Raw genomic sequence first — 15,467 nt, forward strand, 5'->3', positions numbered from 1 at the left:
CAGACATTTCCATATGTTTTTGTTAGCTGCATGTGCGACATAACTCCACCAGTCCTACCGATGATATCATTTACGAAGATTATACCTTTTTTAAACATTCTGTCAAAAAATAAAGGTTTTTTGTCAATTAGTATATTTGAATTTAACCACAATATTTGTTGCATTATTTGTTCTGTCGTTTCTGGAGGATTAAATTGAAATTGCAACCAACTTTCTATGGCTTGTTTTAGAAATAGTGACATTTGGGAGATTATTTCCTTTTCAAATAACTGAAAGTGAGAGGTTGTAATCTGAATAAAGGGAAAAAGGCCTTTCTTGAACAGTGGGTGAGACAATCTTACTAATTTGCTTGAGAACCAGTTCGGATTTAAGTATAACTTTTGGATGACTGAAGATTTTAGTGATAGGTCTAATGCTTTAATATTTAATAATTTCTGTCCTCCGAATTCATATTCATTATATAAATATGCTCTTTTAATTTTGTCTGGCTTGCCGTTCCAAATAAAATTGAATATTTTTTTCTCATATAATTTAAAAAACTGTTTGCTAGGCGTAGGCAAGACCATAAGCAAATAGGTAAACTGGGATAATACTAAAGAGTTAATCAGGGTGATTTTCCCACAAATTGACAGGTATTTTCCTTTCCATGGTAGTAAGATCTTATCTATTTTTGCTAACTTTCTATTAAAATTTATTGAAGTGAGATCATTTATTTCCTTTGGGATATGTATTCCGAGTATATCCACATCACCATCAGACCATTTTATTGGTAAACTACATGGTAATGTAAAAATTGTATTTTTTAGTGATCCAATACGTAATATAGTACATTTGTCATAATTTGGTTTTAATCCAGAGAGGTTAGAAAATGTATCTAGATCCTCTATGAGGCTATGGAGGGATTCTAGTTGTGGATCTAAAAGAAAACATGAATCATCTGCGTACAATGACACCTTTGTTTTTAAGCCCTGTATTTCTAATCCTCTGATATTATTATTGGATCTGATTTTAATAGCTAACATCTCGATGGCCACAATAAATAGATATGCCGATAGTGGACAACCTTGTTTCACTCCTCTTGACAGTTTGAAACTTTCTGAGAAATAGCCATTATTTACTATTTTACACCTAGGGTTACTATACATGATTTTGACCCATTTTATAAGAGATTCTCCAAAATTGAAATGCTCCAGGCATTTATATATAAATTCCAGTCGAACTTTATCAAATGCCTTTTTCGAAGTCTGCTATGAATAGCAGGCCTGGTTTCCATATTTTCCATAGTGTTCTATTGTTTCCAATACTTGCCTTATATTATCTCCAATGTATCTTCCATGTAAAAAACCTGTCTGATTAGAATGAATAATATCCGACAATACCTTTTTAATTCTATGCGCTATACATTTTGCTAGGATTTTTGCATCACAACACTGAAGTGTAAGGGGCCTCCAATTTTGTAAATGGACTGGATCTTTATATTTTCCACTTGTATCCTGTTTCAGTAATAATGAGATCAGACCTTCTTCTTGAGTGTCAGATAATCTACCATTTACATAGGAGTGGTTAAAACATGCTAATAACGGTCCTCTTAGTATATCAAAAAGGTTTGGTATACCTCGATTGGTATGCCATCCAACCCTGGAGTTTTCCCCGGACTTAAAGTCTTTAATTGCATCCAGAAGTTCCTCCTCTGTAATTTCACCTTCACATGAGTCTTTCTGTGTGGCTGTTAATTTGACATTATCAATAGGAAAAAAATCTCTACAATTAGCTTCAGTTAGAGGAGATGGAGGCGACTGAAAAGAAAACATATGCTTAAAATACTTTGTTTCTTCCTTCAAAATATCATTAGGTGAATTATGGGTGACTCCGTCAATTGTAACCAGTTTCATTAAGTTCTTTTTGGTAGCATTCCTATGTTGAAGATTAAAAAGAATTTTGTGCATTTTTCCCCATATTCCATCCAGTTTGCTTTATTTTTATAATATATTACACTTGATCTTTCTTGAATAAGTTTTTCCATTTCTTTTTGTTTTTCCTCTAATTTATTCTGAGCCTCTATGTTACAGTTTTTATTGCCATCTATCTGTTCTGTTAGACTTTCTATTTCCTTTCTTAGTATAAACTCTTTTGACCTAAATTGCTTTTGTTTTCGAGATGAGTACTGAATTGCATGGCCTCTAAAGGCACATTTAAAGGTGTCCCATACAATAAGGGGATTCGCTGTACCTATGTTATGTTGGAAAAAGTCAGTTATAGATTCCTTTGTTCTAATTATAAATAAATTATCATCTAATAGGCTTTGATTAAATTTCCAATATCCTCGCCCACGTGGAAATTCAGTCAGAGTAATGTATATGCCTATTATATGATGGTCCGACCGCATTCTGTCCCCTATCAACACTTTTTTTTACTTTTGGTGCCAACGAGAATGAGATAAGAAAGAAGTCAAGACGACTAGCTTGATTCAGTCTCCGCCATGTATATCTCACTAGATCAGCATATTTAAGCCTCCATATATCTACTAGTTCTAATGTATCCATGACATTCACAATTTCCTTAAGAGCATGTGGGTGATTGTTTGTGGTGTGATTTCCTTTTCGGTCCATTGAGCTATTTAAAACAGTATTATAATCCCCCACCATAATAATATTGTCTTGAGTTGCTTGCAGGCTTGATAATTATTATATATATTGTCAAAGAATTGTGGATCATCATTATTTGGTCCGTAAAGGTTAATGAGCCATATCTGTTTATGGTCCAATACCATATTTAAAATAATCCATCTACCTTGCGTATCTATTTGGACAATTTGCACATTCGGATCGAAATTACTATTAATTAATATCATCACCCCTTTTGAATTTCTTTGCCCATGGGAGAAGTATATTTATTAGTAGAGTTTAAGTTAATGTGATGTCTGTTTTAGGAGTTTGAGGAGGAGTTTGTGGAGGAGCAAAATAATGCTGCAGATGTGCCCCAGTTGCGGTTTGTTCGCTTTCATGTGTTCATCTATAGTAAAAACCTTTGCTTTGAAATAATCTGCCCAATATTGTAGTTATACAGATGTAGGATCTTAATTTGAGACAGTTTGCTACAGCAGGAAAATAATCCTGCAGCAACAGGATACATTTTTCGTTAGGGCAAATCGAGTCTAAAATTTCAAAGTGGAAATTACAAACTTGAAAATTCCAAATACGCTACAAGTTTGCATTTCCTGCCGTGCAGGAAAATTCTCAGCAACAAAAGAGTGATCAAATTAAGATCCTACATTGGTATGGTCTTTCTGAATCCTGCAGTTATAATATAGGCTAACATAAAATTATTTCTTAATTTCATGGCACTGATGTTTTAGCTTCTTAGGTTGAACATTTGTTATTGAACATTTCTATTTACAGGCGTTACTTTGAAAACCAAGGGACAACCAACTTCTCTCTGAGGCTGGCCGGTATCAGACGTGCTATGGAGGTGAGAAAATGTGAATTTAGCACCTTTTGTATTTCACTTCATGAACATTTCTGGACTATTTGTAAATGTACTGTCTTGTTCTCACAGGCTCTGACATCCTCAGACAGTACCTCCATCAATGACCTCACCCATGCTGGGAGGATGGTGTTGAGTGGACTATCCGAGCTCAACCAGCAGGTAACCAATTACATAATTGTGCAACGTTCATCAGACCAGATATATAGTTCCCACTGGGCACAGATGTCATTTCAACGTCTCGTTTTGATTTACATTTGGTTGAGTTGTGAATTCAATGTGAAATCCCCCCAAAATTAACGTAATTGGATTTAGGTTAAAAGACGAAATTCCCTTATGTTGATGACTTCTTTCAAATCCAATCAGTTTCCCACTTTGATTCAACATCATCACATTGACATTTTTTATTGATACAACATTGATTCAACCAGTTCTTGCACAGTGGGTTACCTTTAGGCAACAGTGATTCATAGGGTTTAGTTGAAAAGTTTCAACGTCATACTAGCCAAACAATCGGAGGCCCTTTGAATTACAGACCTGAATCTTTGAGTTTATGATCTAAGTTTTAAGGAATTTTATGATTGTTTTGTTTTGAGGATGTGAGGCAGTTTCAGCAGGCCTACGACCTACTGGTGAACTTCATTAATGAGCCAGCAAACAGGGAGCGACTAGAGCAGGAGATGGCTCGTAGGAGTAGGTCTACATGCAAGCTTGAGCGTTAGCTGCAGGCACCGTCTTCTCATCTAACATCTACTCAATGAGACTTTCTAAAGTGCTTGTCAATGAAGATTATGTAATTATCCTATTTGTTTGACTTCAGATCGACCGCATCAACTTCGCAGATGTTTTTTATGAATTCGTTCTACTAAGCCTTCTAGAAGGAAAGACATCTCTTCCTATATCTGTAAGTGGCCCTAAGAATGGAACATCCTGTTGTTTATGTATGCTATACACACTGTTATCATATCAGATCTGCAGACACTCACTCATGTCCCCTGTTCCTTCTCCAGGAGCCTGGTAGCTTCCTTTATCTGCTCCTGCAAGTCATAATGAGGATTGACCCTCCTGGAGGAGGCTGGACAGAGGCTGCTGAGAACTTCTACCTCCTCGTTAAGGTACATTTCTCTCTCTCTCTCTCTCTCTCTCTCTCTCTCTCTCTCTCTCTCTCTCTCTCTCTCTCTCTCTCTCTCTCTCTCTCTCTCACTCTCCTCCTCTCTCTCTCTTCTCTCACTCTTAACTCACTACTCACTCAATAATAGTTGATGATGTGTCTGTTGTCAACAGGACCAGATGAAGGCATGGCTACAATCCATCTTCAACCTCAATGAGTCAATCTATGAAAGCCCAGAGAGGCTCTCGGGGAGGTGATGCGGAATCTACAAATACAGGTTGAGTTCCTGCTGTCCAGCCTGGATTAAGGTTCCCAAACTGAGCTGAGGGCCCCATCACCAAATAAAGTATTTTGCATTTAAACATTATCTGTCAATCGTAAACAAATGTTACATCATGTGTAGGGGAGAGTGGGGTAAGTTGAGCCATTTTTTACATTCAGCATTACTCTGTCAAGGGAAATATAGTATTCTTTCAAAAATATACAGTATCTGTCACGACTTCCTCCGAGGCTGCCCCTCTCCTTGTTCGGGCAGGTTGTTGTTGTCACTGGCCTTCTAGCCACTGCCGCTCCTCATCTCATCATTCCATTTGTTTTGTCTTGTTTATTACACACACCTGGTTCATATCCCCTCATTACTACCTGTATAAGTGTTCCCTCTGCCCCCTTGTCTTTGTGTGTGATTGTTTATTGTGGAGGAGAGAGAAGCTCGGTGGAGCTCCATGTATTTTGTATCGCCGGGAATATTCCCTGTGTGCCTTGTATTTTCCAGTGCCCCTGTTTGCGCACTGGAGTGTTTTTACTAGGGGTGTAACGATCCATCTACTACATCGATGTATCGATTTATATTCCTATGATCCAACTACATCGATCTGTGCTCAAGTGAGTTGGCCTTTTGAACAACATATATCGATCTAACATCGTTTTAAATGTAATAAATCGATTGTATCGATACTAGGGAAATAACCCATTGATTTAAGCACGTCAGACTTTATATGGATGTTTTTTCTTAGCACTTTTAATGATAAAGGCTTTAAACATTACTCGATTCACTCTGCCTATCCGTGACGTCATCGCGCCAGCAGCAAGCGCAAAGCGCGCCAAGACAACAAAGCATAGCATGGCGGATGACAGAGGAGAAGCAGACGAGCGGAAATTATCAAGCCACCATTGCGGTCCTTACAAGAAACAGGAATCTAGGAAACTTCACCTGCACTGTCCAGTATCCAGGTATTTATTTCAGTCACACTGGTTGAATTTTTGGCTAAAAGGTTACTGAATCGATTTCAAGTCACTGAATCGTTTCGGATCGTGATCGTTCTAAATGAACCAATATCGGTCCTTGAATCGGTATCGACAACCACGAATCGTGATACAAATCGAATCGTTGTTAAAACGAATCGTTACACCCTAGTAGTAGGTGCCAGGCTACACGCGGTTTGAGTGTGTCAAGGACTGCAACGCTGCTGGGTTGTTCACCCTCAACTGTTTCCCGGTGTATCAAGAATGGCCTAAGGACATCCAGCCAACTTGAGACAACTGTGGGACGCATTGGAGCAGGGACGGCCTGTTCAATAGGCGATATGGGCGACGCACCGCCAAACGGGAAAAGGAAGGGATTTTTTTCTAATCAATTATATCACGGCAACAGTAGTTATCAGTGTTGTAATCTATCACGTCTGATCTGCCACAGTGCCACACTGCCACTAAATGTCGAATCAGGCTAAAGTCGTGCTTCAAATGGCTCCACCCCTTTTGGGGCGATTTAGTCAGATTGAAAATCGCCCAGAACTTCTGTCATAGACTCCCATGTAAAATCTATTTTTTTCAAATTTCAGAGCCTTCAATACAATCTCAATGGGTGTCTGTGGGCTTGCACTTACGCGCTTTAGCTCACATGAAGGCGTAACTAAGAAAAGAGAGGGTAGCAGCGTCAATCAATTCACTACTACTATCAACATGGCTAGGCTTCAGTGCAACTGATTGTGTCTTTGAAAGAATTTTCCTTTTGTCGCGAACAAATGAAGATAAATTGTAACGAAAACAATTAGGACCTCCCAGACCAAATTTAATAATTCAACAGGTTTCTACTAAAGGGGGGAAGTCCTACACCCGAGGATTTTCCAAAAAATGGTACGAAACGAAAAATAACATTGCCACTCAACTGGATGAGGGATACAGGCTAGCTGTCCGCCGCCACAACGATGAGGTTAGTGTTGATAATCACAAGTTTACTGGAGAACTGAGACCAAGTAGAGACTTTGGACAGGGTGGATATGGTTATATTGCGATATTGTCAATACAGTATATCGTAAGTATCACTATGTAACTCGATTTCTTTCACCCAATCCCTCAAATTAACGGTAAATAACTGAATTGTTTGCCCCACATTTAGCTAAGATGATTAGCTAGCCAGCTAAAATGTTTTATTTAGTTAGCAGTCGCATCTACAATAGTTACTGTCAATAACATGTCTCCAAAATGACGTGGTGTCTCCAATTGTGTTGACATTTTACAATTGCGATGCGCATCCATGAGTATCCACTTTCTGTAGCTCAGCTGGTAGAGCACGGCGCTTGTAATGCGCAAGGTAGTGGGTTCGATCCCGGGACCACCCATACACAAAAATGTATGCACGCATGACTGTAAGTCGCTTTGGATAAAAGGCGTCTGCTAAATGGCATATTATTATTATTATTATTATTATTCCAGCCTTGTGTAGGTCTCCAATTTTGTCCTGACATTCTTTGGAGAGCTCTTTGGTCTGGGCCATGGTGGGAGAGTTTGGAATCTGATTGATTGATTGCTTCTGGTGGACAGGGCCGTCTTTTATACAGGTAACAAGCTGAGATTAGGAGCACTCCCTGAGATCAGTCAATAAATGATTCTGGTATTGACTTATATGCTGCCCCTGTCTTCATGTTGTTGCTGGACATATCTTTTAAAAAAATTGTGTAGGTCACCTAAATCATCAGAAAAATTGCCCCTCCTGATAATTTTTTCAGGAGCCGCCACTGCATTGGAGTCAACATGGCCAGCATCCCTGTGGAACGCTTTCGACACCTTGTAGAGTCCATGCCCAGACAAAGTAGCTATAACCCTAGCATTAGAAGTTATTGGCTGCATTCACACAGGCAGCCCAATTCTGATATTTTTTCACTAATTGGTCTTTGACAACAATCACATCAGAGCGATCAGTCAAAAGCACCAACTAGTGAAAATACTAAGAATTGGGCTGCCGTCTCAACACAGCCATAGTGGCATCAGGCTGCAAATTATTAGTATTCATAATATTTATTTAAAATCGCCAGTTGATTACAATAGCCTACCATAGCACGTTGAGCGTCATTCCATATTAAACTGCTGAACCTAACAATAGTCGAGGCTAGTCTATCCTTTATGGGAAACTGTATAAATCTACTGCAACACAAACTACTAGTCTGAATGAATGTCTATATATGTCATATTTATCAAAATGTTAAAAACCAAGAAAAGTAAAAAACTAAACAATTTCGATTTATTTAATGAGTCATGCATTTAGTCTCGACATGATAAAAGGTCAGTCTCTGTACCAGCGTGAATGAAAAGTGAAACAGAATTAGAACGCTTCTAAGTGTTAGTGTTTTGATACAATGTAAAGTGAGAGCAATATTTCTTCCCCTGTACATTCTAAATGTCTTTAGTATCAAGGTCAAGACATCTCCATATCAACCATAGTTAATTTTACTGGAATAAATGCTTTGCTTGGTGTGAACCAATTCCGTCTAAAACCATGTCTCTTTCAGGAAGGCACAATGTTCAGAACTTTGAAGGCAAAAATCATACATATAGAGCAGACATCACTTTCGATTTGAAACAAGTGTGATCTATACAATACATTTCTATCTGGAGCAGTCTGACATTGTTCTGCACTGAATATACCCCCTTGGCCTCAGGGCCATCTGAATGGACAAGCATTTATCTGGTGTGACACTGACGAAGACAAAAAATTCTGCTTCTCCATGGTTCTGAATAGGGAGACATCAAAATCAACACCCATTGTTTGACTGACAGAACCCGGCTCCAGCAAAGATAAATGCACTTTAGTTATTTATATAATCTTAGAATAATGTTTGGGTTGGAATGAATGAAGGGAAAGGCAATGAAGTAGTATTTAGAGAAAAGTAAGCAGGAGTGTCTAAACTGATAAAAGCACTTCCTGGGTACATGACCTGTACACCCTTGTCCCAACTGTTGCATTGATAAGAGTTGTACCTCCCGTACATCAAGGCATCTGTTTGCTCACAGAATGAATGTATTTTGGAGAGACAAGTTGTCCGTTTTTCTAACACAAAAGCCCCCCACCAACGAACTTAGCTTTCAAACATAAGACATGAGCAGATAATAAGTTATCCAAGCATGTAGCTCTTGAAACCGCTCTCTTCAATACTGAATACATGCTTGTGTTAGAGACTGCAAAAAAAGAAGTAATATTTTAAAAATTCACATAAATCAAGGAAGTTGACTTGTGATAGCGAGCTCATACTGTTTAAAACAAGGGAGAAATAAAAACAGTCCAACAGACAGAGGAATGAGAGAAACACTCCCATTATTTACATAATCTGCTCAAGGACAACCCTCTCTCTGGATTGGCCCGAGTTATTCGCAGGAATGCATCCAAGAGAGCCAACCAGAGGAACGTTTGAGCATTCTTTAAATATGCAACCTAAGTTAACAAACACAATAATAATAATAATGTGTTAATAAATACACATTTCGTTAGAGATTAAAGACTAACATTAGTGGAACAGCAATGTTGAGTTTTTTGCATAAATCCATTGTAATGGTTTTGTAAATTTAACCACAGGTAGCCATTTTGGTTCAACATAACTGTTCATCAAGTGCATGAGGCTCATTACTACATTAATGTTCCTTCAAGTATGGTGGTTTACAGAGTGAAACTAGAAAATATCTACATGATGCATGTTGGTATGACACAGTCGGCATATTCAAATGGTAAAATGTCCCGCCCTTTTCTGATGGTTTCACATACTAGACAGACTGTTGCATGGTGCTTATTCAGTAAGGACAAGAGTCCCTAGAGAATTGAACTGTGACGATAGAGAACAGTCTCTTTTCTATTCATTGCATTTCTATCTATAACACTAAGTGCAAGACAGATGTGCTCTACTGAATGAGCCCCAGTTGTCCAAATCCCAGATTGAAATGAAACTGCACCTGCTAATTAAGGATGGGAACAAAAACACATACAACCAGCAGCTTTGCAGCACGCTTGGACCCTAATAAGAGATTAGTTGGTCCTAGTTCAATTTTCCAGTTCGAAGTTTAAACATCGTTCAAAATACATAAAAACCTTGGATTAAGGAGTTGTTTTCCAGACAGATAACACTCATACACCAATGGTTGTTATAGTCCTTTTCCCCCTCTCTTCGGGTTGGCTCATTCTTGATAACCACAGAACTTTCAGAGAACAAAGAAAATGTCCATTAGGAAAACCTCAGCAATTGATATGTCTTGTGCTTTCGTTGTCGTTATAGTGGTTCTCCAACCTCTCAAAGTCAATTTTGCTCTAAGAACAAAAAATAAGTACATATATTCTATATGTACTGCTTTGTGATGCTCTTGCACAATTGATCTACAGTTATTCATTTTTCATCCATTCTGAGAAAAGTCTTCTTGGCTCCTCTGAATATGAGACCACTCCCACATTGCCCTCCCCTTTTCAATGAAGTACCTTCTCCATATTGATACTTATCCTTTTCTGTGTGATTTGAACTGTGCGTTATGCCTCGTTTTTAGAACAGTCAATGCGGTAAATGTCCTATGGATAGGAGGACAAGAGGGAGAGGAGGTGCGGACTCCCCCTCCACAAGGCCAAAACAAGGAGGGGGTAAACAGTGGTCCGTCTAAGACAAAGAACATACCGAGTTTGCAAACAGGTCCTGTAGCACTAGTCTATACACAAGTCCATTTTCCTAAATGTGCTTGCTATGGCAAGCACACATGCGTGAGTCCATATGCACATGTTCACCACCATCTTTATATGTATGTTTGCTTGCTCTCCCATGTGGTTGTCCCATGTAGTAGAGTTTGGTGTCGAACTGTTCACATGATGCCGTTGGTGAAGTACTGGAAGCCGTCGTAAAGCTTGGTGTTGATGGAGCGCATGGAGCCATCCACCATCTGCTCCACCAGCACCTGTAGCGCTCCTCCGTCAGGCTCATGTGGGAAACGTTCCTTCAGGTAGCGGATGGTGCTGGAGCCACTGGAAGCAGGGTAGGTGAGAGCCTGGTGGGGGGGGAGGAGAGAGGGAGACCCAGGAGAGGGAGTCAGAGGAGTTGCAATCCCAAGACCACAGAGAAACCGGGCAGATAGATAATGTTTATGGAAAACACCACAACACACTGGATGCTAATATACCGTTTAGCTAACAGTACCTTGCTGCATGATCTCCACTATTTGGACCACCTTCTCCATGTGTTTGCGAGCAGCTATCAGGCCCTGGAGCATCAGCATCTTGAGTAGTTGAACATGTCTCCATCCAGGCCTCCCATCACCTGAGAGAACCACAGACAACAGAGGTTAGTCTTTACACATAAAAACCAACAGGTTATGCAGGCTACTGCAGCTAACCAGCAAACTTCGCTAATAGCATCTTTGAACACCAACAAATGTATGCAATTTATGCAGTGAACATTTTTGTAGAGGTTTCTAGCTAGATTGTATGATCAATTCCACAGTGTTCTCCAGTTTACACTTATATGACAATGCAAATTCGCATGCAGTATAATTCATTTGACTCACATCCACAAATTCGCTGGTGAGCTTAAAAGCGGAGGTCTCAAAGCCCAGGTTCTGGCGAGCTGGACAGGATGAAGCCAAAGTCAATGTGGATTATGTGGCCCTCCGAGTCCAGGAGGATGTTTCCATTGTGTCTGGAGAAAGACAGAAAGGAGATGAGGGATAGGGGAACTGAGTAAAGGGTATAGGAATAGAGGAGAGGGTGGGATGTGGTAGTTGATATCAGACCACAAAAACTCTGTGTTTACACAGGCAGACCATTTCTGACCTTCTGCCCAATTATTGGCAAAAAGATCAGAATTGCGCAGCCTGTGTAAATGTAGCCAAACAGGCTCAAAGACAAAGGAAGCTAAGAGGGGGAAATGGAACATGTGAGTAATGTAACGAGTGAAACTGAAGAGGGGTGAAGGGAGGGCTGCCCACCTGTCTTTAACCTGTAGCAGGTAGCAGATGAGACTGTAGCGCGCAGCTCTCCACAAAGTTGCACTGGGCGGTGAGGAAGGCCTCGGTGGGTGTAGCTGCCGTGTCCTGCAGGAAGTAGTCCAGCAGAGACAGCTGGCTCTGCTTCTCACCTGGAGCACAGAAACAGTATTTTGTATGAAATAGCAACAGACACAGTATTCCATTAGAAAAAGCTACCGACACGGCATTCCATTAGAATTAGGCAACTGACACGAATCAGTGCGTGATCAACCATTACTTAGATTATCAAAATCTTTCATCCCAAGAGGTACTGGATTACATAGCTAAACAACTCGGCTGAAGTTATTGTTAGGCAACTTTGTCATGAGATTTCAAGTGCACAATTGGGTCCATCTCATTTTCTCTGCTCACCTGGTGCAGAGAGACAGCGTTCAGCACGGCTCCGATCATCCGCTGTCCGATGACATCACCAGGATCTTATAGGGCTTGATCCACAGGGGGGACGTGCTCCTGCTCCCAGATGGACTGGAGAGGAAAGGGGGAGTAGTGGAGCGAATTAGTGATTGAATGAATGCTAATAAGAATAAATCATTCAGAGCATTTCTGTGGAATGGGACTCTACTGTGGAGAGTCAAGTACCTGTAGCTGGCTGAGCACCTGGAAGGCCAGCTAGCTCTTGCCTCAGGTCGGCCCCACACTTCACGATGACCGAGCAGCAGCCGCCAGTTTGGCAGGTGACCGTAAGGGAGCCTCCCTTATCCGCTGAGGGATGGAGAGAGATGGAAGAAATAGTGAGATAGCAGCAAATGACATGTTACAATGCCACAATGTGTTGTCTTCGCTGCACTAAGTGGGACAGACATGTATCCTCGGGTAGGGGATTGTGAATGCCCATCCATTTGTCTCTTCTAGTAATTACACTGCTCAAAAAAAATAAAGGGAACACTTAAACAAACACAATGTAACTCCAAGTCAATCACACTTCTGTGAAATCAAACTGTCCACTTAGGAAGCAACACTGATTGACAATATATTTCACATGCTGTTGTGCAAATGGAATAGACAACAGGTGGAAATTATAGGCAATTGGCAAGACACCCCAATAAAGGAGTGGTTCTGCAGGTGGTGACCACAGACCACTTCTCAGTTCCTATGCTTCCTGGCTGATGTTTTGGTAGTGGTAGCATGAGACGGAGTCTACAACCCACACAAGTGGCTCAGGTAGTGCAGCTCATCCAGGATGAGCACATCAAGCGAGCTGTGGCAAGAAGGTTTGCTGTGTCTGTCAGCGTAGTGTCCAGAGCATGGAGGCGCTACCAGGAGACAGGCCAGTACATCAGGAGACGTGGAGGAGGCCGTAGGAGGGCAACAACCCAGCAGCAGGACCGCTACCTCCGCCTTTGTGCAAGGAGGAGCAGGAGGAGCACTGCCAGAGTCCTGCAAAATGACCTCCAGCAGGCCACAAAGTGCATGTGTCTGCTCAAACGGTCAGGAAACAGACTCCCTGAGGGTGGTATGAGGGCCCGACGTCCACAGGTGGGGGGTTGTGCACAGCCCAACACCGTGCAGGACGTTTGGCATTTGCCAGAGAACACCAAGATTGGCAAATTCGCCACTGGCGCACTGTGCTTCACAGATGAAAGCGGTTCACACTGAGCACATGTGACAGACGTGACAGAGTCTGGAGACGCCGTGGAGAACGTTCTGCTGCCTGCAACATCCTCCAGCATGACCGGTTTGGCGGTGGGTCAGTCATGGTGTGGGGGTGGCATTTCTTTGGGGGGCGATAGCCCTCCATGTGCCGCCAGAGGTAGCCTGATGCCATTAGGTACGAGATGAGATCCTCAGACCCCGGTGAGACATATGTGGCCCGGGTTTCTAAGTGCAAGAAATGCCAGACATGTGGTGGAGGTGTAGCAGTTCTGCAAGAGGAAGATTGATGCTATGATGAATCCAATTGAGCACATCTGGGACATCATTTGCCATCCACCAACGCCACACCACAGACGTCAGGAGTTGGGAGTGTAGTTAGGTTGGGAGGAGATCCAGGAGACATCCGCACATAATCAGGTGAGGGAGGGGCAGACAGGCACGTGGAGGACACACACACACACTAAAATTGACTTGTTTTAAGGACATTACAGCAAAGATGGATAGCCTGGAGTGTGGTTTTCCACTCTTTTAATTTTGAGGGTGATCAAATCAGACCGCCATGGGTTGATAAAATGATTTCCATTGATAATTTTTGTGTGATTTTGTTGTCAGCACATTCAATATGAAAGAGAAAAAGTATTTAATAAGATCATTTATTCATTAGATCTAGGATGTGGTATTTTAGTGTTCCTTAATTTTTTTGAGAGTATATTTCTATGTACCAATCACCCACCTGACTTTCTCCCGCCAGGGCTCCTTGAGCGCCACGGGCGATGAAGACAGGCTCCTTGCTCCGATGGAGATGCAGGTCTACAGAGAACTGGGAGATGTTTGGTACTGTATGGGGGCTTCTGGGGAGCTGGGAAACCATAGAAGGACCCTCAGAGTTAAAAGTAATTCATATCTGATTCACCCCTTCCCCAACAACCTAGTCATCAAAATGTGACTTAAAGTAGAGGTGCCACCATGTGGTGGGCATGGGTACCCCACCTCCACTTCCAACTTGCCGATGCATCCACTGCCGAGGCCTCGAGGGTGTTATGGGACGGGGAAAACGCCGGGCCTGATGCAACGCACCGGGAGGAGGTTGTCATAGAGGGGGCGGGCGGAGCAGCCGGATGCAGGGAATGCGGAGGAACCCACTCAGCACCTCCACGAGATGAGATGTACGGGGCCTGAGAGGAAGGGGAGAATGTGAAGAGGTCACTTGGAGTAGAATTGTAAGGTAATATGCAGGAAGTCATTGACAAAGAGCATTGGGCCCACTCCATCTAAACAGTTCTCAGAAATAAATAACAAAGTAACAAATGAGTTAACTAATTAATCGTGGTCAAACTATTTAGGCATTCTGGTACCTTGTTTTTGGAGCCTGTTGTGTGTGTGTGTACCTCCTTATACATGTGTATTAAACATGCCCACCTTATCTTTGGAGTTGAGACCACGGGTGGGACGGACCAGGGGTGAAGATAGTAGCAGAGTGGCACTTGGGAGGTGACAGCTCTGAGATGAGCTGCCAGGTTTCTGCCGGAGGTGGCAGCCGAGCCCATCAGAGACTTGATGAACTCCCTCTGTAGCCAGCAATCGGCCGGCAGAGACGAAGGAGGGGTAGGAGGAGGAGAGCTGGCTAGAATCTAGATCAAGACAGATGGTTGGTGTTTGGAAGAACTTCTACAACAATCTACAGCAAATAACAAGTGGACATCTTTTTTTAGGGTCCTTCCATGAATGACTACACACAAAAAAAAAAAAAAAAAAGAGGCGAGAAAGGAGGGAGGAAGATGGGGAGATGGGATAATTGTATGAAGGATGTTTTAGGAGCGGAATCTGAAGAGAAAACAAGGGGAGTGTATAAGACTAAGAATGTATGGGAAGGGAGAAAGAAGGAAAAAATAAATGTAAACTGATACAGCACCAGAGATCAGTACACAATGGTTAGAAATGAGAGATGGAGCGAAACCACAGATACCAAACAAGCTCTTGGGCCTTTGGAGATGTT

At 41.6% G+C, this 15,467-nt stretch overlaps 1 pseudogene; it reads right to left on the reverse strand.

The window, feature by feature from the left end:
- Positions 1-10,587: 10,587 nt before the first annotated feature.
- On the reverse strand, positions 10,588-15,102 carry LOC123481265 (annotated as a pseudogene).
- Between the last annotated feature and the right edge of the window lie 365 nt (positions 15,103-15,467).

Source organism: Coregonus clupeaformis, unplaced genomic scaffold (assembly GCF_020615455.1).
Source record: "Coregonus clupeaformis isolate EN_2021a unplaced genomic scaffold, ASM2061545v1 scaf2241, whole genome shotgun sequence".
NCBI classification, from domain to species: Eukaryota; Metazoa; Chordata; class Actinopteri; order Salmoniformes; family Salmonidae; genus Coregonus; species Coregonus clupeaformis.